This window comes from Somniosus microcephalus, chromosome 5 (assembly GCF_052327205.1).
Source record: "Somniosus microcephalus isolate GS21.2 chromosome 5, FLI_Smic_1.0, whole genome shotgun sequence".
Classification (NCBI taxonomy): domain Eukaryota; kingdom Metazoa; phylum Chordata; class Chondrichthyes; order Squaliformes; family Somniosidae; genus Somniosus; species Somniosus microcephalus.
The window spans coordinates 96,991,946-97,017,512 of record NC_140991.1 but is presented as its reverse complement, the minus strand read 5'-3'; the positions used below and the strand labels follow the sequence as shown (position 1 = coordinate 97,017,512).

The following is a 25,567-nucleotide window of genomic DNA, read 5'->3' as shown; positions in this document are numbered from 1 at the left end:
AAACCGGCTGATGACGCGATATCAGATGACGCGTCATCAGATGACGTCACCAGACCCACTCCCTCTAATTGGCCGGCAAACGCGCTGGGCGGGCTTAATAAGCCCTATCAAGGGAAATTCATTCTACACAGCAGGATGGAGCCAGCAGCAAGGTCAGGACCCGCCGCGGTTCGTAAAATCGCGACCAATGAATCTGTTTCAGATTTTCTTCAGACAATAAAGCCACTTGGAACACAAACAAAGAACAAGACGTGGTCCATCAAGCTGTATCCTTCGCAGACCATACATTCTTTTCTTTTTGAAGAATTCCCTCCCAAATCTTTTCAAATCCTCTTTTGATGATGCTGACTCATACTGGAGTACAGTTCCATAGGTGCCAGGCATCCTCCAATACCTTGCCTACATGGCTATTCATCACATGGAACTCTGGCCCTACACAGTACATCAGCAGCGTATTTCACAATATTGGGGCGGGGGGGGGGGGGGAAGATAGGAGGGTAGCAGATTACTTCCGATATTTACTGTCGCAGCGTAAGGTTGTTAGTCTTTCAACAATAACTTCCGTGTGATTCGGGACAGACTGATTTTAAACAAGCCATTGTCTAATAACAGCATTGTTCTTATTCAACTGTTCTACAGTATTACATTAAATGACAAAGCAATTAATACAACCTGGTTTTCCCGCGGACTTCAAGGTGATTAAGCTCGACCTCAGTCACTAGGTTACGGACTTCCGACTGTCCCAAGAGTTCTAACTTTTGGAAGGAGGATGCTCTATCTTTATACGAGGAGGCTCAGTCGTTGAGTATGTACAAGACAAAGATCGATAGACTTTGGATATTAAGTGAATCAAGGGATATGGGGATAGGGCGGGAAAGTGGAATTGAGGTAGATCAGCCATGATCTTACTGAATGGCGGAGCAGGCTCAAAGGACCGAATGGCCTACTCCTGGCTCCTATTTTTTATGTTCTTATACTATTACGCTGCCTTGGGCTGCACATATACATCGCTGTCCTTATCTTCTAGTTATTCATTATCCCACCAAGCTGACACCACGCTACCAACTCAAGGTAAGCTGTTTATGTAGCATCCTAATCTCCTCGACTGCCATCTCCATCTCTACCTTGATGGCTTTTATTGTCCTCTGGAATATGTAGGCTCTCCTCTTATCTGTAAGTGTCTGGTTCTTGCAGCTTGTTCCCAAACAATACCTATTATCTGTAAGGATGTGCAAGAGCCATCATTTTACAAGGACATTTTAACTTGCCTTGCACAGGCAGGGTCTGATGGAAAAGTGGTCAACAAGTAATGTCAATATTCTAACAGGGGTCATCACAACCAACATCAACAACACCAACTTGTATTTATATAGCGCCTTTAACATAATAATATGTCACAAGGCGTTTCACAGGAATATTATCAAAAAAAATTTGACACCGAGCATTTAAGGAGATGTTAGGTCAGATGACCAAGAGGTAGGTTTTAAGGAGAGTCTTAAAAGAAGGAAAGAGAAGTGGAGAGGTGGAAAGATTTAGTGAGGGAATTCCAGAGCTTAGGACCTAGGCAGCTGAAGGCACGACCGCCAATGGTGGAGCAACTAAAATCGCAAATGTTCAAAAGGTCAGAACAGGCGGAGAACTGAGATCTAGGGGGATTATAAGGCTAGAGGACATTACAGCGATAAGGAGGGGCGAGGCCATGGAATAGATTTGAAAACAAGTGTTGCCTAACTGGCAGCCAATGTAGGTCAGCGAGCACAGGAGAGAGAATGGGTGATGGATGAGCGGGACTTGGTGCAAGTTAGGATATGGGCAGTGTTTTGGATGACCTCAAGTTTATGGATGGTAGAACTAGGGAGGCCGGCCAGCAGTGCATTGGAATAGTCAAGTCTAGAGGTAATAAAGGCATGGATGAGGGTTTCAGCAGCAGAGAAGTTGAGGCAAGGGTGTCGACGGGCAATGTTACAAAGGTGCAAATGGGCGGTCTTAGTGATGGAATGGATATGAGGTAGGAAGCTCATTTCGTAATCAAATATGACACCAAGGTTGCGAACAGACTTGGTCAGCCTCAGACAGTTGCCAGGGAGATGGATCGAATCGGTGGCAAGGGAACGGAGTTCTGGCGTGAACCGAAGACAATGACCTTCCCAATATTTAACTGGAGGAAGTTTCTACTCATCCATAAGAAATAGGAGGAGTAGGCCATTTGGCCCTTCAAGCCTCCTCCGCCATTCAATAAGATCATGGCTGATCTTCTACCTCATCTCCACTTTCCTTCACTATCCCCATATCCCTTGATTCCCTTAATATTCAAAAATCTAATCGATCTCCATCTTGAATATACTCGACGACTAAGCCTCCACAACCCTCTGGGGTAGAGAATTCCAAAGATCCACCCTCTGAGTGAAGAAATTTCTCCTCATTTCAGTCCTAAATGGCCGACCCCTTATTCTGAGACTATGTCCCCTGGTTCTAGACTCCCCAGCAAGGGAAAACATCCTCCCTGAATCTACCCTGTCAAGCCCTGTAAGAATGTTGTATGTTTCAATGAGATCACCTCTCATTCTTCTAAACTCCAGAGAACATAGGCCTAGTCTACTCAATCTCTCCTCATAGGACAATCCCCTATCCCAGGAATCAGTCTGTTGAACCTTTGTTGCACTCCCTCTATGGTAAGTATATCCTTCCTTAGGTAAGGAGACCAAAACTGTACATAATACTCCAGGTGTGGTCTCACCAGGGCCCTATATAATTGCAGTAAGACGTCTTTACTCTTATACTCAAATCCTCTTGTAAAAAGGCCAACATACCATTTGCTTTCCTAATTGCTTGCTGTACCTGCATGTTAACTTTTAGTGATTCGTGTACAAGGATACCCAGGTCCCTCTGAACACCAACATTTCGCAATCTCTCACCATTTAAAAATTACTCTGCTTTTCTATTTTTCCTACCAAAGTGGATAACGACTCATTTCTCCACATTTTATTCCATTTGCCATGTTCTTGCCCACTCACTTAGCCTGTCTATCTCCCCTTGAAGCCTCTTTGCATCCTCCTCACAGTGCTGGATGTCGGACAAGCAGTCGGACAGTAAACAGACAGTGGAGGATTCAATCCTATCCTCACCAAGATCACACTTGCACACTTTCTAGCAGGGTCCTCGTTTAAGTTGACTATTAATTGTGGAAGACAAGTGTTTCCCCTTACAGGGAGGGGCTGCCCACTCAGTATTTTTTTAAAAAGCTAAAACAAAAAAAACATTAAAGTTGGATCATATAATAAAATACACATCATGCAGTTAATGAAGACACCCATTGTAATTACCCATTGGGCACCAATTACTGGAATTCCGATAATCTGGGTGTAAACGAACTTAGAATATAGGCCGATAGTCAAGAGTCACCCTGCCTGGGAATCTGTTGCATCACTGATGACAGTCATGGAAACATGTTTTTGCTACATAGAAACAGGCAGCTTGGTAGAGGGGGAGAGGGGGGGGCAGGGAAAGAGAAATGGAAAGGAAAAATTAATTTCCTATGTGCAAATTAAGTTCAGTACTTAACAGCCATGTAAATGATGAATCTGTTATTAATACTAATAAAAAATACAGTATTCTCCTTCAAGAAATAAAACTACAAAGTTACACTAATTAGACACTTTCATTAGTAAATGCTATATTAGAAAAAAAAGCCTTTACCCTAACCTCAAGATGCGTTCTTAATAGTCTTAAGGATTTCCATATTCTGTATATTCAGCACACAGTACCAATTATATAAATTATTGGCAAATACAGCATTTATGTACTGCAGTATTTCATCACTACAAACAAATGAAGTATAGCATAAATGTGCAGGCCACTAAAATTATCCTGTAATTAGTGTAAAACAATCACAGGTAATCCACGATGACCCAGAAGGCATGAACTGCTCTTTAGGAGCAAAAATCTTCTATTATGCAGTAAAATAACTCAAGAGGCAATTAGCCCAAATCACATTACTCTACAGTATGATTTTCTTGTTTCAATTAGGAAATAAAGTAGGTTCTAAGCTTTTCAGATTTATTTTAATACTATTCGAACAGATTTTAAAAGGCTTTGTATATTTTCTAAACACCTAACATGTCTGAAAAAAATACATCTAAACCTTTACCACAGAAACCCCACAGTGCAGATAGAGGCCATTTCGACCCATCGAGCCTGCACCGGCACATATCCCACCCGATCCCCGTAACCCCTACACCAACACATATCCCACTCTATCCCCGTAACCCCACGTATTTAATCCCCCTAACACTAAGGGTCAATTTATCATAGCCAATCAACCTAACCCGCACATCTTTGGACTGTGGGAGGAAACCGGAGCACCTGGGAGGAAACCCACGCAAACACGGGGAGAATGTGCAAACTCCACACAGTCACCCGAGGCCGGATTCGAACCCGGGTTCCTGGCGCTGTGAGGCAACAGTGCTAACCACTATGCCACCGTGCTGCCGTTTATTAGAATCAACTTTTATTATACTATCATAGAATCATCTAGCACAGAGGGAGGTCATTCATCCCATCATGCCCATGTTGGTTCTTTGAAAGAGATATCCAATTAGTCCTACTCCCCTGCTTTTTTCTGATAGCCCTGCAAATTTTTCTTTTTCAACTATACAGTCCCACCATTTACACTGCCCCACCGATCCCAGTCAGCCGTTTATATCGGACAAATGAAGCTACCCATTAACATAAACTGTAGTTCAAGCAGCTGTCTGCACCTTGTTAAAGTGAGATAACATGTCATTAAGTCCTTTCAAGCAGCCCCACCCCCACGGCCTCCAGGACTCCTGCAATTGCCGCTCACAAACAAGTAACAAGATGAAAGACACCTTCCGTCACCGTCTGCTGAAACTCGAGCTGCATTTATCTGCTGTCGTGGTGAAACTGACCAGATGTAAAACTGGCCAGACTGCTGCGTACTTCAGACTCGTTCAGCTCTCCATAGCTGAATGTGAAAAGCTTCTACATCGTATAGCTTGTCTGTAGCCAGGAATACTTTGCACAAATATAATTAAAAACAGAGAAGAAAATAAGCTGAAAGTGACTGTCACTCCTAATGAGTGAGATTTGGTGCATCTGAATTTTTGGGGCATATTGTCCAACCAGGTTAAAGCCTGCATTTAAAAAAGCAGGCAGAGGAATTTAATATAACTGCTTTATGCATTTCTATGAGAACACCATCATATTTAATTGCTTTATTTTACAGTGACTGTGAGCGGGAGAGAAGTGGAGAGACAAAGCTTATTAAAAATTAATTTGTTACACTGGCCACCACGTATAGCGGGCAAACCACATTCACACAAACACGCCCGCTAGAAGTGGTGGGGACTGTAAATTCAATGCCCTTTTGAATGTCACTGTTGAATCTGCTTCCACCACACTTTCAGGCAGTGCATTCCAGACCATAACAACTCGCTGCCTACAAAAAATTCTCCTCATCTCCCCTCAGTGGAAGGGGTGAAAATTGATAGACAGGATGTACTAGAAAGACTGGGTATGCTTAGAGTGGATAAGTCGCCTGGTCCAGATGGCTTGCATCCCAGATTGCTAAGGGAATTGGGGGAGGAGATAGTGGAAGGGCTTGCCATAATTTTCCAATCTTCCCTAGATGCGGGGGAGGTGCTGGAGGATTGGAAAGTAGCAAATGTGACACCATTGTTCAAGAAAGGGTGCAAGGACAATCCTAGTAACTACAGGCCGGTCAGTTTAACATCAGTGGTGGGTAAAGTTTTAGAAACAATAATCAAGGAAAAAATTAACAGGCACTTGGAGAGGTTTAAGATAATTAAGGAGAGCCAATACGGATTTGTAAAAGGCAGACCGTGTTTGACTAATCTAATTGAATGTTTTGATGAAGTAACAGAGAGGATCGATGAAGGGAATGCAATGGATGTTGTCTACATGGATTTTTGGAAGGCGTTTGACAAAGTACCACATAGAAGGCTGGTTAACAAAATTGAGGCTCATGGAATAGGTGGGTCAGTGGCAGCTTGGATAAAGAATTGGCTTAAGGATAGGAAAAAGCAAGTTGTGGTAAATAGCTGTTTTTCAGACTAGAGGATGGTAGATAGTGGTGTTCCCCAAGGGTCAGTGCTGGGGCCATTGCTTTTTCTGATATACAGGTAGAACGTCCCGAATCCGGCAACCTCGAGACCAAGGCCGAGCCGGTTTTTGGGTTTTTCCGGACTTCAGAACGTGTTTCTGATGTCCGGAAACACCCAAGCCCAGGTTGCGCTTTTGGTAAGCCTCCCTCAGGGTGTCTGAATTCCAGAACACTTTCTGGATTCTGGACCCCTGCCACCAATCGTCCCGGAGTACGGATTCCGGAACATTCTGGATTTGGGACGCTCAACCTGTATATAAATGACCTGGATATTGGAATACAAAGTAGAATTTCTAAATTTGCCAATGACACCAAACTTGGGGGTGTGGCAAACAGTGAGGATGATACCAATTGACTGCAACAGGACATAGAAAGGTTAGCAGAATGGGCAGACAAATGGCAGATAGAATTTAATAAAGAAGTGTGAGGTGATGCATTTTGGCAGAAGGAACAGGGAGAGGCAATATACACTTAATGGCACAGTTTTAAAGAGTGTGCAGGAACAGAGGGACCTGGGAGTTAATGTGCATAGGTCCCTGAAGGTGGCAGGACATACTGAGAGAGTGGTTAGCAAAGCATATGGGATTTTGGGCTTCATAAATAGAGGTATTGAATACAAAAATAGAGAAGTTATGCTGAACCTTTATAAAGCACTGGTTAGGCCACAACTGGAGTATTGTGTCCAGTTCTGGTCACCACACTTTAGGAAGGATGTGAAGGCCCTTGAGAGGGTGCAGAGGAGATTTACCAGAATGGTTCTGGGGATGGAGCAATCTTAGCTACAAGGACAGGTTGAAGAAGCTGGATTTGTTTTCATTAGAGCAAAGGAGGTTGAGGAGTGATTTGATAGAGGTGTACAAAATTATGACGGGTTTGGATAGGCTAGACGGGGAAAGGCTGTTCCCACTAGTTGATGGTACAAGGACTAGGGAACACAGATTTAAGGTTTTGGGCAAGAGATACAGGGGGGAATGTGAGGGAAAACTTTTTTACGCAGCGAGTGGTGAGGACCTGGAACTCGCTGCTGACCGAAGTGATGGAAGCGGACACACAATGTTTTCAAGGGGAGACGGGATAGGCACTTGAGGGAAATAAACTTGCAGGGCTACAATGATAGAGCGGGGGAATGGGTTTGACACGATTGTACTGCAGAGAGCCAGCACGGATTCGATGGGCCGAATGGCCTCCTTCTGTGCCATTATGACTCTGACTGTGGTTCATTTGTCAATTACCTTAAATCTGTATCCTCTGTTTACCAATCCTCCTGCCAGTGAAAACAGTTTCTCCTTATTTACTCTATCAAAACCCCTCCTAATTTTTGAACACCTCTATTAAATCTCCTCTTAACCTTCTCTGCTCTAAGGAAAACAATCCCAGTTTGTCTAGTCTCTCCACATAACTGAAGTCCCTCATCATGGTATCATTCTGGTAAATCTCCTCTACACCCTCTCAAGGTCTTGATATCCTTTCGTAGAGGGCTCAATTTACAAATCTAAATGTTCAAAAGTTGACTGTTTTCAATCACAAAATCCTGAAAGGCACCTATAAGCACAATATGAAGAGATCCACTTGTGCATGTAACTTTCAGCAGCAATAGAAATTTTCACAGGTCAAATAGCTTATATAACAAGCATAAAGAGAACAAAGGTTGTATTTACAGTGGTTTATCATTGCAATAAGTACTATTAAGATGGCTGCATAAAAGATTTTTGTATAACAATACTTTAAAAGGTGCTGTTCCTACTCAGTGTCATGTCTCCAAATGTAATTTTTAAAATAAATATATATGCGTTATAGAGTAACAAAATATGTCACTTGGTAACAGTGATGCATAGAAAAATATACCAACTCAGGTTTTTTTTAAACTTAGTTGGTTAACTTCTACAAATGCAAAGCAGAATGTTCCTCATTTACAGTGCAATTACATTTACACTGTTGGTCAGAACACATATTTTCTCTACAATACCATGGCTGTGGGAGGCTATGCTACAGCACACAACCAGTGTGATAATGCAACATGAACTTCCATCATATTGCAGGTACAAAAGGCAAACTTGTTTCAGAACTATGATGCAGATACTGTCATTTCATTTCTATAGTGTAGTTTGAGCTAAAACCACAATATAATGAGATTTTAAACTGTTCATTTTTAGTTAAAGCTAACTAAGTTGATAGAAATAAATCTCACTTCTTTGAAGGGAGACTTATTTTTGTATGTAATCCTCTGTCTCTCAAAACACAGATCCACTGATCAAAATGAACTGGCGGTTGAGTGTTAGTTTGCTTCTACAAAATCTCACTCCTTAATGTTTTGGATATACCGGGTATATTAATTTCAAACTGCAGAGATGTCCCAGTGAATGTATTTCACTTGCTTTAGAAGCTGCATTGGGTTCATATTACGATTAGCTTAACCCTCCTCAAAAGGCACTTCCTTATTCAGAGCAAATGCAGCTAAACAGAACCAGCAAAAAGAGAAATTGGGGGGGGGGACAAAGTTTATTTTCAGCTGAAATCTCACCCCCTCCTCTACCTGTGCAAGTCAATTTCATCTTGAAAAAAAATCAAGGCCTCATCATTTACCGAGAAATAATGTAAAGTCCCTGGCGGTTTGGAACCTCTTGTCTTGAGAGCTCACCTCAGGCTTTACTCGACCTCAGTAAAAGCCTTGAGTTCTAGGCCTGGCAGCATGTGATGAGGCGCTCAAAGCCTTGCTGTGTGTGTGTGTGTGTGTGGAGGCTCTCCCCGCTCCCGGCCAGGCTCGATCGCGGGCCCGCCGAGCCAGATGCGGTTTGTTTACCTGGTCCGCCGCACGGACTCCGCCTCCTTCAACCCCCGTCCCAGTGACAGGAGCCTCCAGCCCCGCGCCACCTCCGCCGCCGACCAGACACCGGCACTGCGCCTGCGCTCTGAGGACACTCCAGGAAACAACTGTGTGCCGCGTGAGCCCTGCTCCCGGGGCAACATCCAAAACATGACCTGCTGCTATTTCATCAAAATATAGATTTTTTTTTTAATTGCATATGTACACGCGTTTTACTCTTAGTTCAGTTGGTAACATTGTTGACTCTTAATTCAGGGGTTGGATTCAAGCCCCTCCAGCCCCGGAACTTAAAAAGGTGAGTTCTGCAATGTCAGTGAGAACTTTTTCCAAATGAGATGTTAAACCAAAAGCCTCTCTGCCTCTTCAAGTGACCAGAACCAGCAGATGAGGGAATTTTTTTTTACACGCAGCGAATTGTTATGACCTGGAATGCAGATTCACTGGGAACTTTAAAAAGGGAATTGGATATCTACTTGAAAAGGAAACATTTGCAGCAAGGAAGTGAGACTATTTGGATAGCTCATTAAAAGAGCACGGTACATACACGATGGGCCAAATGGTCGCCTCCTGTGCTGTAAGATTCGATTAATGTAACATATCCTATGCTACGCTCCTGGCTAGGTTTGTCAACACTCTAGAATTGTCCTGTAGTCTCCAGGAATTAAAGATCAATCTCCTGGACACTGCTGCGAGAAGCCGAGAAGAAAAATCATAAGGGTATTAAAAAAGTGGGGTTTTTTCATTTTATTTGTACACTTTTTGTTATTAGTTATACAAATATTGGAGATGGGGGAAAAATACTGTTTGGAAGCAGGAGGTCATGTGATGAAACCGCCAGGAATATGTTGGCAATGCTATACCTGGGCTGCAGATTTTGATGTCAAATGTTGTGCCATGAAAAGAAAGATGTTGGGCAAGCTTCACACACATGGGGAGGCACTATGCAACCCCTCCCAAGATGTGTAACAAATGCTTGGGGTAGCAGTGGAGTCCAATGCCATCTTCTGCAATCTTGGAGCAAGTAGCAGATCCAAGAACATCAGCTTTCATTACCTCGGCCTCCACAAAGGCCTCAACGCCCGTCAGTACGTTCAATGTCGAGGCACTGACTCCTAACCTTCAAGTCAGTTTCCAAGATCTTCAGGGGATTATTTCCCAGGGATCTCCAGATCACAATCTCTCCAGGCTTTCAGGATATCAGTGGTGCTATTAAGTATGTTCTCCCTCAGGCCAGCAGAATTGGAATGTGCTTCAGACAATTCCTTTAGATGCCTTCACATGGCAGCAAGAAGGAAGGGACAGTCTGTTCAGGCACCATTATCAGGCCTTGCTGCACATTAGTTCACTGGCCCTGAGAAGAGGGGCACTTCAGTCCCAAGAGGTTCATTTTTTTTATTCATGGGATGTGGGCGTCGCTGGCAAAGCCAGTATTTATTGCCCATCCCTAATTGCCCTTGAGAAGCTGGAGGTGAGCTGCCTTCTTGAAACCCTGCAATCCATGTGGTGAAGGTGCCCCCACAGTGCTGTTAGGACTCTACTGCTACCCCAAGAATTTGACCCAGCAACAATGAAGGATCGGCGATATACTTCCAAGTCAGGATGGTGTGTGACTTGGAGGGGAACTTGGAGGTGGTGGTGTTCCCATGCGCCTGCTGCCCTTGTCCTTCTAGGTGGTAGAGGTTGCGGGTTTGTGAAGGTGCTGCCAAAGAGGCCTTAGCGAGTTGTTGCATTGCATCTTGTAGATGGTACACACTGCAGCCATGGTACGCCAGTGGTGAAGGGAGTGAATGTTTAAGATGGTGGGTGTGGTGCTAATCAAGCGGGCTGCTTTGTCCTGGATGGTGTCGAGCTTCTTGAATGTTGTTGGAGCTGCACTCATCCAGGCAAGTGGAGAGTATTCCATCACACTCCTTACTTCTGCCTTGTAGATAGAAAGGCTTTTTGGAGTCAGGAGGTGAGATACTTGCCACAGGATACCTAGCCTCTGACCTGCTCTTGTTGCCACAGTATTTATGTGGCGGTCTGTAATGTATATACCTTTAAGGGGGGGAACTACTTTTTACAGCTCATGTACATGGTAGTACCGGCAGTGACCACACCTGTGTATAGCACTGAGTAGTAATCTGTACAAGCAGTTCCACTGTGAGCCACGTTGAATAAACACCTGTTGTACCGTTCTCCGCAGTCTGTGTCTTATTATACCCGGACACAACATTGGCGATGAGGCAAGTTCGAACCTACCTGCAACTCTGCATCACCTCCCGGGGATTCGTTCCTGGAGATTAGTGGATTGGAGGTCAAGGCCAGAGACTCGGGCGTCGACCACGGGCAACTGCCCAGTCATCCAGCAGAGACTCGAGAATTGCGGGGGAGGCTGTCGAGAGCCAGGCTTGGCTTTCCACTCGAGGTGGTCCAGCGAAACGGGCTGGCAACAGGTAGTGCGCAGACCCTTCCCGGACAGCGGCGGGCTAGAGCCCGACCAAGCGGCACAGCAAAGGGCCGAGCAGCATCGACGGGGGAGAGAGAGAGAGGGCAGAGCGCACAGGGCACAGCCGGTGTTCAGGGGCCGAGCAGCGTCGGAAAGAGGGAGAGAGAGACGCGCAGAAACCCGCGAGGCGCCGCCATTGCCACGAGGACCGCCGAGAGCAGCGTTGGCAGCAGCGCAGGAGAAGCGCGCAAAACCTACAGGGCGCCGCCATTGCCACAAGAACCGCCGGGAGCGGCGTTGGCAGCAGCGGGGGAGGAAGGAAAGCGCGGGAGACGCCATTTTAAACCACACCCAAAATGCCGAAGAGTGGCAGTATCACCACATTTGACAATGAAGTCGGAGATTGGACTACATATGTCGAACGAATAGAGGTGTACTGCAAGGCAAATGAGGTGTCAGATGACAAGAAAGCATCGGTATTGTTAAATTTAATGGATGCAAAGACGTATGGTTTATTACGAAATCTAGTAACCCCAACGAAGCCAATGAAAAAGAGTTTTGAAGACATAGTAACAATACTAAAGGAACATTTAAACCCCACACCGCTGCTGATAGCAGAAAGATTCAAGTTTCACAAACGGAACCAGCATAAGGATGAAAGCAATGCTGATTATTTAACAGAACTGCGCAAACTATCGAAACACTGCCAGTTTGGAGCGGGACTGGCAGATACCTTAAGGGACAAGTTTGTGTGTGGGCTTCAAAGTGAAGGAACCCAGAAACGGCTTTTATCTGAAAAGGACCTTACGCTGGAAAAGGCTTTCAGCATTGCGGTATCATATGAAGCAGCAGCACGGGGCGCTGCAGAGATACAACAGAGACCGCAAGAATATGGCACAAACGAAATGTCATATGGAACAGAGAAGTGCTATCGCTGTGGCAGAACAACACACGACCAGAATGATTGCTGGTTCAAAGACAAAGTGTGCAGACAGTGTGGAAAAGTAGGACACATAGCACGAGTCTGCAGGTCGGGAAAGAAAACCAGCAATAAGAAACCTACCAAAGGAAAGTACAAGAAGGTACATAAGATGACGAAGAATAGTTCAGACGAACAAAAGAGTGATAACGACTCCGAAAGCAGGGAACTGAGTTGTCTGAAACTACATAATGTGATCACAACGGAGGATCACCGAACCATTTGGGTCACTCTCAAGATAGCAGGAGTCCAGGTAAAGATGGAATTGGACACAGGATCAGCCCTAACAGTCATAAACCGATGGGACTACGAGCGGCTATTCTCACACACACCCTTGAGAGACACAAAAATTATTTTGAAGACGTACACGGGGCAAAAAGTCAACCCCAAAGGAAAAATAAGGGTGACCGTTATATATAACGGTAAGGAAACACCAAAACTAGACCTGTATGTATTGCAAGATGGAGGACCACCATTACTGGGATGTGAATGGATCTGAAAAATACAACTGGATTGGCATTTCATACAGGCACTGACTGTGGCTGACAAAAAGGATGACGACGTCACACCTGGGTGACTGTCAAAGATCCTAACTGACGCGAAAGAAGTGTTCCAGCAAGGACTCGGAACACTAAAAGGCATGACAGCGACGGTTAAAATGGAGGAAAACGCAAGCCCAAAATTTTTTAAGGCCAAACCGGTACCTTATGCGATCCGCCCAGCCGTCGAAGCAGAGCTGGAGAGTCTGGAACGTTCAGGTGTACTGTCCAAGGTAGACTGGAGCAACTGGGCTACACCCATCGTCCCTGTGATGAAAAAGTCGTTGAGCAGCACGCCTGGGGAACCAAGGAAGGTTCGCATCTGTGGGGATTTTAAGGTAACAGTGAACCCAATCCTTCACACCGTACAATATCCACTTCCGCGGATTGAAGATATTTTCGCCTCGCTATCTGGAGGGAAACGCTTCACTAAGATTGATCTGGCCCAGGCGTATCTGCAAATGGAGGTAGAAGAAGCATCAAAAAAATACCTCACAATCAACACCCATAAAGGTCTCTACCAATACAACCGGCTGGTATTCGGGGTAGCATCAGCTCCGGCTATTTGGCAGAGGGCAATGGAACAAGTCCTGCAAGGCATCCCAGGGACCCAGTGTTATTTGGACGACATCCTGGTCACGGGCGAAAATGACAGTGATCACCTTGCCAACCTGGAGCAGGTGCTCACTAGATTGCAGGAATATGGGCTCCGAGCTAACCGCCCCAAATGCGAGTTTTTTAGAAAACAGATCTTGTATTGTGGCCACGTTATTGATAAGGAGGGGTTACATAAGTCCCCAGAAAAGATTGAGGCTGTAGTCAAGGCTCCAGCACCGGAAAATGTGTCACAACTGAGGTCGTTCCTCGGGCTGGTAAACTACTACCATAAGTTCTTGCCAAATTTGTCTACAATACTACACCCACTGAACACCCTACTGCAAACTGGGGTGCCATGGAAGTGGAGTGACGAATGTAGACGAGCTTTCCAGAAGAGCAAAACACTAATCACATCGAAAGAGGTATTGGCCCATTACAACCCAGCATTACCAATTCGGTTGGCATGTGATGCGTCATCCTACGGCATTGGAGCGGTGCTGTCGCACAAATTCTCGGATGGCTCAGAGAGGCCAATAGCCTTTGCGTCACGATCACTAACCTCAGCCGAGCGTAACTACGCCCAGATTGACAGGGAGGCCCTCAGCCTAGTGTGGGGAGTGAAAAAGTTCAATCACTATCTGCACGGGCAGAAATTCACCTTGCTGACTGACCACCAGCCTCTTGTCTCCATTTTTAATCCGAAGAGGGGCGTTCCGGTAATGACTGCAAAGATGGTCACTTTTTCTAGGGGCGCACCACTATGAGATTGAATATAAGGGCACGAAACAGCATGGAAATGCTGGTGGGCTATCACGCCTGCCACTGCCTACTGCAGAGGAAGCACCAGCAGTGGATCCTGTCGAAATATTCCATTCGACTATAGTTGAATACCTACCGGTAACTAACGCTTGTATCGAAAAGGAAACCCGAAATGACCCGACACTGTCTCGGGTATATGATTTGACGGTGAAGGGATGGCCAGCACATGGTGACTCACTGTTGCCAGCATTCTCGACAAGGAGAGAACAGCTGTCAGTGTGCCGGGGGACCTTGATGTGTGGATCCCGAGTGGTAATTCCACCCAAGTTAAGGGATAGAGTGCTCAATGAGCTTCATGAGGGTCATCTGGGAGGGGTAAAAATGAAAAGCCTAGCCAGGGCTTATGTGTGGTGGCCGGGAATCGATAAACAAATCAAGGACCTGACCAAGAGCTGCTCAGGATGCCAGAAAGTCCAAAATGCACCACCACAGGCCCCTCTACACCCATGGGAGTGGCCCTCATCTCCATGGCAACGGGTGCATATTGATTTTGCTGGTCCATTCGTGGACTCAATGTTTTTAATAGCCGTGGATGCGCACTCGAAATGGCCTGAGGTCATCAAAATGTCCTCCACCACCACAGAGAAAACTATTGCAGTCCTACGGACCATTTTTGCCAGGAATGGCTTGCCAGAACAGATTTGCTCCGACAACGGACCACAGTTTGTGTCCGAAGAGTTCCGGAGGTTCTTGAAAAAGAATGGGGTAAGGCATTACACATCCGCCCCGTATCATCCAGCCACAAATGGATTGGCTGAGAGGTTCGTACAAACCTTTAAGAAGGCAATAAAGGCTATGTACAATGACAACATTCCGCTGCAGCACAAGGTGGACAATTTCCTGTTCGCCTACCGGAATGCGACACATACAGTCACCAACCAGGCCCCAGCCATGATGTTCTTTAACCGAAGGTTAAGATCTCGCCTGGATTTGCTCAGACCAAACGTACGAAGAGATGTTGAGAGTAAGCAATTCCAGCACATCCATGAGAAGCCAACAAGGAGCTTCAATGTAGGGCAACCAGTCTTGGCCCGCGACTACCGAACAGAAAAATGGCAGCCAGGAACGATATGCACACGGCAGGGCCCACTAATGTACACAGTGGACGTTGGGGAGAGCATCGTGAGACGCCATGCTGACCAGATCCTAGAGTCACAGGAACAAGTCAACCCCATGCCTCGCCCATACGTACCTGGTGATGAACCCGACATACAGGTCGCATCTACCCCAGAAACAGTAGCATCGGAAGCTGATGAACCAACCGACGACGGGGCTAGAATTGCCTCCGCACCAAGAGCAAGACACTCGGGAAAGGCGCTATCCAGAAAGGATCAGGAAGCCTCCCCAAAGACTGAATATATAAATAGACTATTTTCAGCTAATATTGCATGTTAAAAGTGTTAATTGTAATTAGCTTGATATTTAATTGTTAAATGAGTGTTATGGTACTGTTAATCTAAAAGGGGAGGAATTGTAATATATATACCTTTAAGGGGGGAACTACTTTTTACAGCTCATGTATACTGTAGTACTGGCAGTGACCACACCTGTATATAGCACTGAGTAGTAATCTGTACAGGCAGTTCCACTGTGAGCCACGTTGAGTAAACACCTATTGTACCGTTCTCCGCAGTCTGTGTCTTATTATACCCGGACACAACACGGTCCAGTTAAGTTTCTGGTCAATGGTGACCCCCAGGATGTTGATGGTGGGGAATTCGGCGATGGTAATGCCATTGAATGTCGAGGGGCGGTGATTAGACTCTCGCTTGTTGGAAATAACCATTGCCTGGCATTTGTGTAGCGCGAATGTTACCTGCCACTTATCAGCCCAAGCCTGAATGTCATCTAGGTCTTGTTGCATGCGGGCATGGACTGCTTCATTATCTGAGGAGCTGCAAATGGCACTGAACACTGTGCAGTCATCAGGGAACATCCCCATTTCTGACCTTATGTTGGAGGGAAGGTCATTGATGAAGCAGCTGATGATTGGGCCTAGGACACTGCCCTGAGGAACTCTTGCAGCGACATCCTGGGGCTGTGATGATTGACCACTAGCCACCTTCCTTTGTGCTAGGTATGACTTCAGCCATTGGAGAGTTTCCCCCCCCCCCCCCGATTCCCATTGACTTCAGTTTTACTAGGGCTCCTTGATGCCACACTCGGTCAAATGCTGCCTTGATGTCAAGTGCCGTCACTATCACCTCACATAAACACAAAAGCAAAATACTGCGGATGCTGGAAATCTAAAATAAAAACAGAAAATGCTGGAAATACTCAGCAGGTCAGGCAGCATTTGTAGAGAGAGAAACAGAGTTAATGTTTCAGGTCGATGACCCTTTGTCAGAACTGGAAAAAGTTGGGAGATGGAACAGGTTTTTAAGCAAGTGTAGGGACAGGGAAAGGGGGGAGGGGAGGAAAGAACAATGGGGAAGGTCTGTGATAGGATGGAAGGCAGGAGAGATTAAGAGACCAAAGGGAAGATGGTGCAAGGCAAAAAGAGATGGTAATGGGACAAGTTAAGAAACAAAAGATGACTCTAGATGAAGTGTAAATGACAATGGCAGAATGATCGACAGCTGCCATGTGAGAGAGAGAGAAAAAAATGATAGGAGCAGAGGTTATGGTCTGAAATTGTTGAACTCTATATGAGTCCAGAAGGCTGTAAAGTGCATAGTCGAAAGATGAGGTGCTGTTCCTCAAGCTTACGTTGAGCCTCATTGGAACAGTGTAAGAGGCCAAGGATGGAGAGGTCAGAGTGGGGGTGGAGCGGAGAATTAAAGTGACAGGCGACCGGAAGCTCAGGGTCACCCTTATGAACTTGAACGGAAGTGTTCCGCAAAGCGGTCACCCAATCTGCGATTGGTCTCATACTAAATTGCAAGAAGTACAAGTAAATCGGTGTTTCATCTGGAAGGAGTGTTTGGGGCCCTGGACAGTGGAAAGGGAGGAGGTAAAAGGGCATGTGTTGCATCTCCTGCGCATGCACGTGAAGGTGCCAGACGAAGGGGAAGGGGTGTTGGGGGTGGTAGAGGAGTGGACCAGGGTGTCACGGAGGGAGCGGTCCCTTTGGAATGCTGAAAGGGGAGGTGAGAGGAAGATGTGTTTGGTGGTGGGATCACGCTGGAGGTGGCGGACATGGCGAAGGATGATCCGTTGAATATGGATGCTGGTGGGGTGAAAGGTGAGGACAAGGTTCCGGGAGGGAGGGGAAGGGGTGAGAGCAGAAGTGCGAGAAATAGAACGGACACGGTCAAAGGCTGTGTCAACCACAGTAGAGGGAATCCTCGGTTGAGGGAAAAGGAAGACGTGTCGGAAGCACTAGTATGGAAGGTGGCATTGTCAGAGCAGATGCGGCGGAGACGGAGAAACTGGGAGAATGGAATAGAATCCTTACAGGAAGCGAGGTGGGAGGAAGTGTAGTCCAGGTAGTTGTGGGAGTCAGTGGACTTATAGTGGATGTTTGTCAATAACCTATCCCCAGAGATGGAGACAGAAAAGTCAAAGAAGGGAAGAGTCGGAGATGGACCATGTGAAGGTGAGAGAATTCAACTCCTTTGACCATGTTTGGACCAAGGCAGTAATGAGGCCTGGAGCCAAGTGGTCCTGGCGGAACCCAAACTAGGCATCAGTGAGCAAGTTATTGGTGATTAAGTGCTGCTTGATAGCACTGTTGACGACACCTTCCATCACTTTGCTGATGATTGAGAGTAGACTGATGGGGCAGTAATTGGCCAGATTGGATTTGTCCTGCTTTTTGTGGACAGGACATAACTGGGAAGTTTTCCACATTGTCGGATAGATGCCAATGTTATAGTTATACTGGAACAGCTTGGCTAGAGGCACGGCTAGTTCTGGAGCACAAGTCTTCAGCACGACAGCCAGGATGTTGTTGGGGCCTACAGCCTTTGCTGTATCCAGTGCGCTCAGCTGTTTCTTGATATCACGTGGAGTGAACTGAATTGGCTGAAGATTTGCGTCTGTGGTGGTGAGGACCTCAGCAGGAGGCCGATGTGGATCATCCACTCGGCACTTCTGGCTGAAGATGGTTGCAAAAGCTTCAGCTTTGTCTTTTGCACTCACGTGCTGGGCTCCACCATCATTGAGGATGGGGGTATTCATGGAGCCTCCTCCCGTTAGTTGTTTAATGGTCCACCACCATTCACGACTGGATGTAGCAAGACTGCAGAGCTTTGATCTGATCTGTTGATTATGGGATCGCTTAGCCCTGTCTATAGCATGCTGCTTCCGCTTTTTAGCATGCATGTAGTCCTGTATTGCAGCTTCCCCAGGTTGGCACCGCATTTTTAGGTATGCCTGGTGCTGCTCCTGGCATGCTCTTCTACACTCCTTATTGAACCAGGGTTGATCCCCTGGCTTGATGGTAATGGTAGAGTGAGGGATATGCTGGGCCATGAGGTTAGAGATTGTGGTGGAATACAATTCTGCTGCTGCTGACATCCCACAGCGCCTCATGGATGCCCAGTTTTGAGCTGGTAGATCTGTTCTGAATCTCTCCCATTTAGCACAGTGGTAGTGCCACACAACACGATGGAGGGTGTCCCCAGTGTGAAGACGGGACTTTGTCTCCACAATGCCTGTGTGGTGGTCACTGCTACCAGTGCTTTCATGGACAGATGCATCTGCGGCAGGTAGATTGGTGAGGATGAGGTCAAGTAGGTTTTTCCCTCATGTTGGTTTGTGTAGTGCAGTCAATAGCCTCACACACACCTGGTCCTCAGGCACTCCTACACCTGTAACCTACTGGTGGCCTTTGGTAGCATCCAGACCCTCAACTAAATTTTTGCCTCTGAGGCCAAATCTAACTTCAACCCCCTTCCAATCCTTCGACTTTAGCTGTGCCCCTGGATAAATACATTTTGTTCACCACAGTTACATAAATAATTCAGCTCTTCAAGTTTCACAGGGAACAAGGCACTTCCACTTTTGGCATTCGTCAAAAGTAGTCTGACTTGTATTTTCTAAGTACACATGCATATTCTCTATCTCTCTCACACAATTAAGCACAGGAATCAGGTGGGTGTGGTTAAAACAATGACTTACTTTTAACCACAGAAGTGCTTTCAACAAGGCCAGCCTATTACAACCAACTACAATATCAAATTACTCTTAGATATTATAATAAAACAATTTATCTGACTATATTACATAAAGTAAAGCACATAAACCAGGTTATGGTTCCCTGTTTTAACCAACCATTTTTCTAAACATAGCTTTAAACATTAGTATTTGTTTCTTATGTTTCCTTCGTGGTTAGAGCTTTAAGCCTTGATTTTGCAATCCTTGAAAAATTGGGGCTGAGCATGTTGCTGCTACAATTTTGTGTTTAAAGGCCTCCCCCCTCGTATTCCTGGGCTCCCTGTACATGGGAGTTAGTCCTGCACTTTGAATGACTACCAATTGTAAAATCTGGCCAGCTGCATTTGAAGGAATGCACAAGACTGAAAAATGTCATTGTGGTGCACTTGGTCAGTCCCATTGTGTAGAAAATCATATCCTACAATACCTAACATATTAATCTATCACATTTTTCTCCAGATACTTATCCAAGTTTTTCTTGGATTTGCACACTTCCTCATCTTTAAAGGGTGGACATTTTTTTCCATCGTAGGCAACAACAGCTGGAAGGAGTCACGTGGGTATAGTGCCCCATTCATAGATGAAGCCCTGGCGATTCTGCTGTATGAGGGTCAGCAAAGGGGGTGGCTTTTTTGGGGGTCGAGGGCTACGACCCTGCAAAGGTGGCAGCTCAATTTGCATAGAAGGAAATTAATACAGTCTCTCAGCTCTGTTGGACTTTGGGACAAATGTTTTCGTGGTTCCAAAGTGCCACGGTATGTGTACTCTCCTTTGTGTACATATCACCTCTCTCTCTATATAGAAGGCATGGCACATAGGATGTGTTTCTGCCCTCCCCCTCAGGGATAAAGGATGACAAGAAGATGTTTTCTTTTTCTCAGCACACTTGCATGCAACAGAAGTTGCAGGGCAGAATTGCAGTGCAGCACTTTTACTTAATGGATACAAGTTCTGCTCCAATCCTGGGAGGATGTGTTGTGGTCGATGCAATGAAAACTTATTGGGTGTGCTGGATGCCAGAACCTCGCACATGCCTTCACATGCTTTTGTTCTATTTTTCCCGTAGATAGACTGATTTAAACTCAAATGAGACGATACCAATTTTAAGTGAACAAAACAGATTTATTTTACATGTAAGATGTGAATGAGCAGGAAATAAGTTTACAGGGAATTTCAATCTTTTTCAAAACATCGAAAAATAACAAGACTGACACACTATCCATGTTAGTATGCTACTCTCACTTACTGACAAGCAAAGCTCTGAAATAAGTCAGCATTAACCTTAGAAAGGAAGGTCTCACCCACTGTGTTTGACTTCCATTCCAGATTACTGCAGACTGTCCCCTCATAGATTGACAACAAGCCAAAGGGAGAGAAATTTGTGTATTTTTCATCACACGAGATGGCGCTAACACGCCAGTCAGAGCTCTACACCTTACAATGCTTCCTACATTACAACAGTGACTACATTCCAAAAAGTACGTCATTGGCTGTAAAACGCTTTGAGACGTCCGTCCGGTGGTCGTGAAAGGCGCTATATAAATGTAAGTCTTTCTTTATCTGATGCTGGTTCCAGAGCCGCACGCCATATCAGTTTTGCCAGTAACGTTGCTGCTAAACTCAAGCACCGGGGACCTCACAATCACGGATATCATGACATCAGTGAGTGTGCAACGCTCACTTGACGCCCGATCTCCCAACTTCGTTTTGGCCATTGAACTTACCAGCTGGAGAAAACAACGACAGCTTCAGGTGGCATGCAGCAGCAGGAAGCCGGCTCCAGCGATGCTATTTGAAGGGATCATCCCTAATTACTCACACCTGACAGGGTTTTGAAGTTTGAGTGGCTGTGTGCTACTTCCTGCTACTGCAAGAGTTTTCTTTAGTCATTTCAAAGTTCTTTGGTATCAGGGAGTGTTCTGGCAAGTACAAAACTCCATAATTATTTCTGAAAAGCTTCAACCTACAACACTTGCTAAAAGTCATGGGGGCTGTACTGGCAGTGGACCTCGCCCTCCAGGATCTACGGCGGAGGCAGCGAAAAAGATGGGAACATGTGCGCAGTGGGAGGAGGAGGGCCATCAGGGCTCTCAACAGGAGGCCTTACCCTCCTCGGATCTCCTACCTTAAATTAAATGAGGAGCAGTGTATTAGGAGGCTCCGCTTCACCAAGGAGGTGGTCACAGAACCCGACCTCCAGCATCAGACCAGGGCAACCACGGCTCTCCCAGTAGCAGTCAAGGTCACCGTGGCCCTCAATTTCTTCGCCAGCGGATCCTTCCAGTCTACAGCAGGAGACATAGCTAACATCTCTCAGTTCACCGTCCATTGATGCATCCGGGAGGTCACTGAGGCTCTCTGGTGATGGGGAAGTCAATGTAGTCCCTTCTCTACAGGCTTCCCCATCACCAGAGAGAAGCAGGACAAGCGTGCATGTGGTTTTGCCAGGATAGCGGGCTTCCCGATGATGCAGGGCACCATCGACTGCACCCACTGCATAACAATCCTGAGATCTTCCGTAACCTTAAAGGCTACCACTCACTTAATGTGCAGTTGGTGTGCAACCACACACACCGAATCCTCATTGTCAATGCCCGCTAACCTGGTAGCAGCCACGATGCCTTCATCCTGCACCAGACCGGTGTGCCACCGCTCTTCCAGTGAGCAGACCAGCGACCTACTGAAGCAACAGTTCCACTGCCTTGACCGCTCATGAGGAGCCCTCCAGTACTCGCTGGAGCGGGTGTCCCATTTCGTGGTAATCTGCTGCATGCTTCACAACTTGGCCATCATGAGGGCACAGGGATTGCGGGACCACCTCAGGAGGAGGAGGAGGAGGAACAGGAACGGGAGGGAGGGCAGAGGCAGAAAAACAATCAGCCTTCTGGACGGGCTATCCGTGACCGGCTCATCAGATTCGCATGAATGAAACCCCAGATCCCCATGGCTCACCACATCATAAGAACATAAGAAATAGGAGCAGGAGTAGGCCATTCAGACCCTCGTGCCTACTCCGTCATTCAATAAGATCATGGCTGATCTACCTCATCTCCACTTTCCTGCACTCTCCCCATATCCCTTGATTCCCTTAATATCCAAAAATCTATCGATCTCTGTCTTGAATATACTCAACAACTGAGCCTCCACAGCCCTCTGGGGTAGAGAATTCCAAAGATTCACCACAGTCTGAGTGAAGAAATTTTTCCTCATCTCAGTCATAAATGGCCGACCCCTTATTCTGAGACTATGATCCACAGTTCTAGACTCCCCAGCCAGGGGAAACATCTCCCCTGCATCTACCCTGTCAAGCACTGTAAGAATTTTGTATGTTTCAATGAGATCACCTCTCATTCTTCTAAATTCTAAAGAACATAGGCCTAGTCTACTCAATCTCTCCTCATAGGACAATTCCCCCATCCCAAGAATCAGACTGGTGAACATTTGTTGCACTCCCTCTATGGCAAGTATATCCTTCCTTAGGTAAGGAGACCAAAACTGTACACAATACTCCAGGTGTATCTCACCAGGGCCCTATAACATTGAAGTAAGACATCTGTAAAGTCTGTAGGTATTATGACGAATTAATACACAGACTACAAGAGTAACTTTAACAGGACTTTACTATTCGAAGGTCAGGGCGAATCTGCCCAATAAATCCTGACACAGCACTTATATACCGGTGTGGTCACCGTCGGTATTACAGTATACAGCAGCCAAGATAAAGTAGTGCCACACCTAAAATAGTTCTCTTAAAGGTGGACGGTTACATACAATAGTTCTCTTAAAGGTAGAACAGTTACATACACTACAATCCTCCCTTTTTAGCTTACAACATACTTATTCCCCATTAACATAACATCATAACATATATACAACTTATGCAAAACAGTTCACAGATTCAGTCTCTCTGGAGGCTTCCTGACTCTGTCCGGATGACGCCTCGGTGGTGTAGTAGTTTTAGGCGGGGTAGTAGGTTCTTCTGGCAAGGTCGATTCGGCTTGAAGGACAGTGTCAGGTTCATCTGATTCCAGTATTACCAGATCGGAGGTAGGTGCTCTGGGTATCTCTGCTTCAACATTAGCCGTGTAAGGTTGTGGAGTAGGTTGGTCCTTTGTGGATGACCCTATGATCTGGTCAACATGGCGCCTTATTATGCTGTCACCAATGTCCACGGTATACATCAGCGGCCCTAGCCTTTTCCCAATAGTTCCAGGCTGCCATTTCTCGGTACGGTAGTCCCGGGCCAAAACTTGTTGACCTATCTGAAAGGATCTAGTTGGCCTTTCATTCATGCCCTGAAATTGCCGGTTCTCTACGTCCCTTCTGACGTTTGGCTTAATCAAATCCAGCCGGCATCTTAGTCTTCTATTGAAAAACATCATGGCGGGAGTTTGGTTTGTGACCGCATGTGTTGCATTCCTGTACGCCAACAAGAAGTTATCTACCTTATGTTGTAGGTTGATGTCTTCATTACCCATGGCCTTTATGGCCTTCTTGAAGGTCTGGACAAACCTTTCAGCTAATCCATTGGTGGCGGGATGGTATGGGGCTGACGTGTAGTGCTTGACCCCATTCCTTTTTAAGAACTTCCTGAATTCTTCGGACACAAATTGCGGTCCATTATCAGAACAGATCTGTTCCGGCAGCCCATTCCTGGCAAATATGGTCCTTAATACTGTGATGGTTTTTTCCGTGGTGGTGGAGGACATCTTTATTACCTCCGGCCACTTGGAGTGTGCATCCACCGCGATTAGAAACATTGAGTCCATAAATGGACCAGCAAAGTCGACGTGTACCCTTTGCCAAGGAGATGAGGGCCACTCCCATGGATGCAGAGGAGCTTGTGGTGGCGCGTTTTGGACCTTCTGGCATCCTAGACAGCTCTTGGTTATTTCTTCAATGTCTCCATCAATACCTGGCCACCACACAAACGCTCTTGCTAGGTTCTTCATTTTCACTCCACCCAGATGCCCCTCGTGAAGCTCCTTTAGCACCTTCTGCTGAAGTTTGGGTGGAATCACCACTCTAGATCCACACATCAAGGTTCCTCGGCACACTGACAGCTGTTCTTTTCTTTGCGAAAATGTGGGCAGCGTTGGTTCGCCATGTGCTGGCCATCCCTCCACTGTTAAATCGTAGACTCGTGAGAGAGTCGGGTCATTTCTTGTTTCATTTTCGATCATCGAATTTGTTACTGGTAGACATTCCACTATGGATGAGTGGAACATCTCTACCGGGTCCACTGTAGCCGCCTCTTCTACTACTGGCAACGGTAGGCGCGATAACCCATCAGCATTTCCATGCTGTTTGGACCTTTTGTATTCGATGTCATATTGGTGTGCCCCAAGTAACACGGACCACCTCTGTAGCCTTTGCGCTGTCATAGTGGAAACGGCCTTGTTAGTGTTGAATATGGACACCAACGGCTGGTGGTCTGTCAGTAATGTGAACTTCTTGCCCTGCAGGTAATGATTGAATTTCTTTACTCCCCACACAAGGCTGAGGGCCTCCCTATCTATCTGAGCATAATTTCGCTCAGCGGAGGTCAATGATCGGGACGCAAATGCGACTGGCCTTTCCGAGCCATTTGGTAACTTGTGTGAAAGTACTGCTCCAATTCCATAAGGGGAAGCATCACAAGCTAGACGAAGAAGTAACGTTGGGTTGAAATGAGCCAACACTTCCTCAGAGGTAATCAACGCCTTGCTTCTGCGAAAGGCCTTCTTACAGTCCTCACTCCACTTCCATGGTACTTCTTTCCGCAACAGAGCATTCAGCGGATGCAGCACCGTGGATAGATTTGGCAGAAACTTGTGGTAATAATTAATCAACCCCAGAAACGATCTCAACTGTGATACATTTTTCGGAGCGGGGGCCTTCACGACAGCTTCTATCTTGTCAGGTGACTTGTGCAGCCCCTCTTGGTCAATGACATGACCGCAGTACGAGATCCGTTTCTGGAAGAACTCGCATTTCTGGCGATTAACTCGAAGGCCATATTCCTTCAACCTGGTGAGCACCAGTTTCAAATTTGTGAGGTGTTCCTCCTCGTCTTCTCCCGTAATCAGGATATCGTCCAAGTAACACTGCGTGCTTGGAATACCCTGTAAGACCTGCTCCATGGCCCTCTGCCAAATTG

At 46.1% G+C, this 25,567-nt stretch overlaps 1 long non-coding RNA gene across 2 annotated transcripts in view; it reads right to left on the bottom strand.

Annotated features, from left to right (window-relative positions):
• LOC147117219 (uncharacterized) overlaps window positions 1-9,051 on the bottom strand; it is a 309,394-nt gene extending 300,343 nt beyond the window's left edge. For both annotated transcript variants that reach the window (XR_015078393.1, XR_015078394.1), the window contains exon 1: window positions 8,943-9,051. This is a non-coding gene — a long non-coding RNA (uncharacterized LOC147117219). The remainder of the gene's footprint in view (window positions 1-8,942) is intronic.
• Between the last annotated feature and the right edge of the window lie 16,516 nt (window positions 9,052-25,567).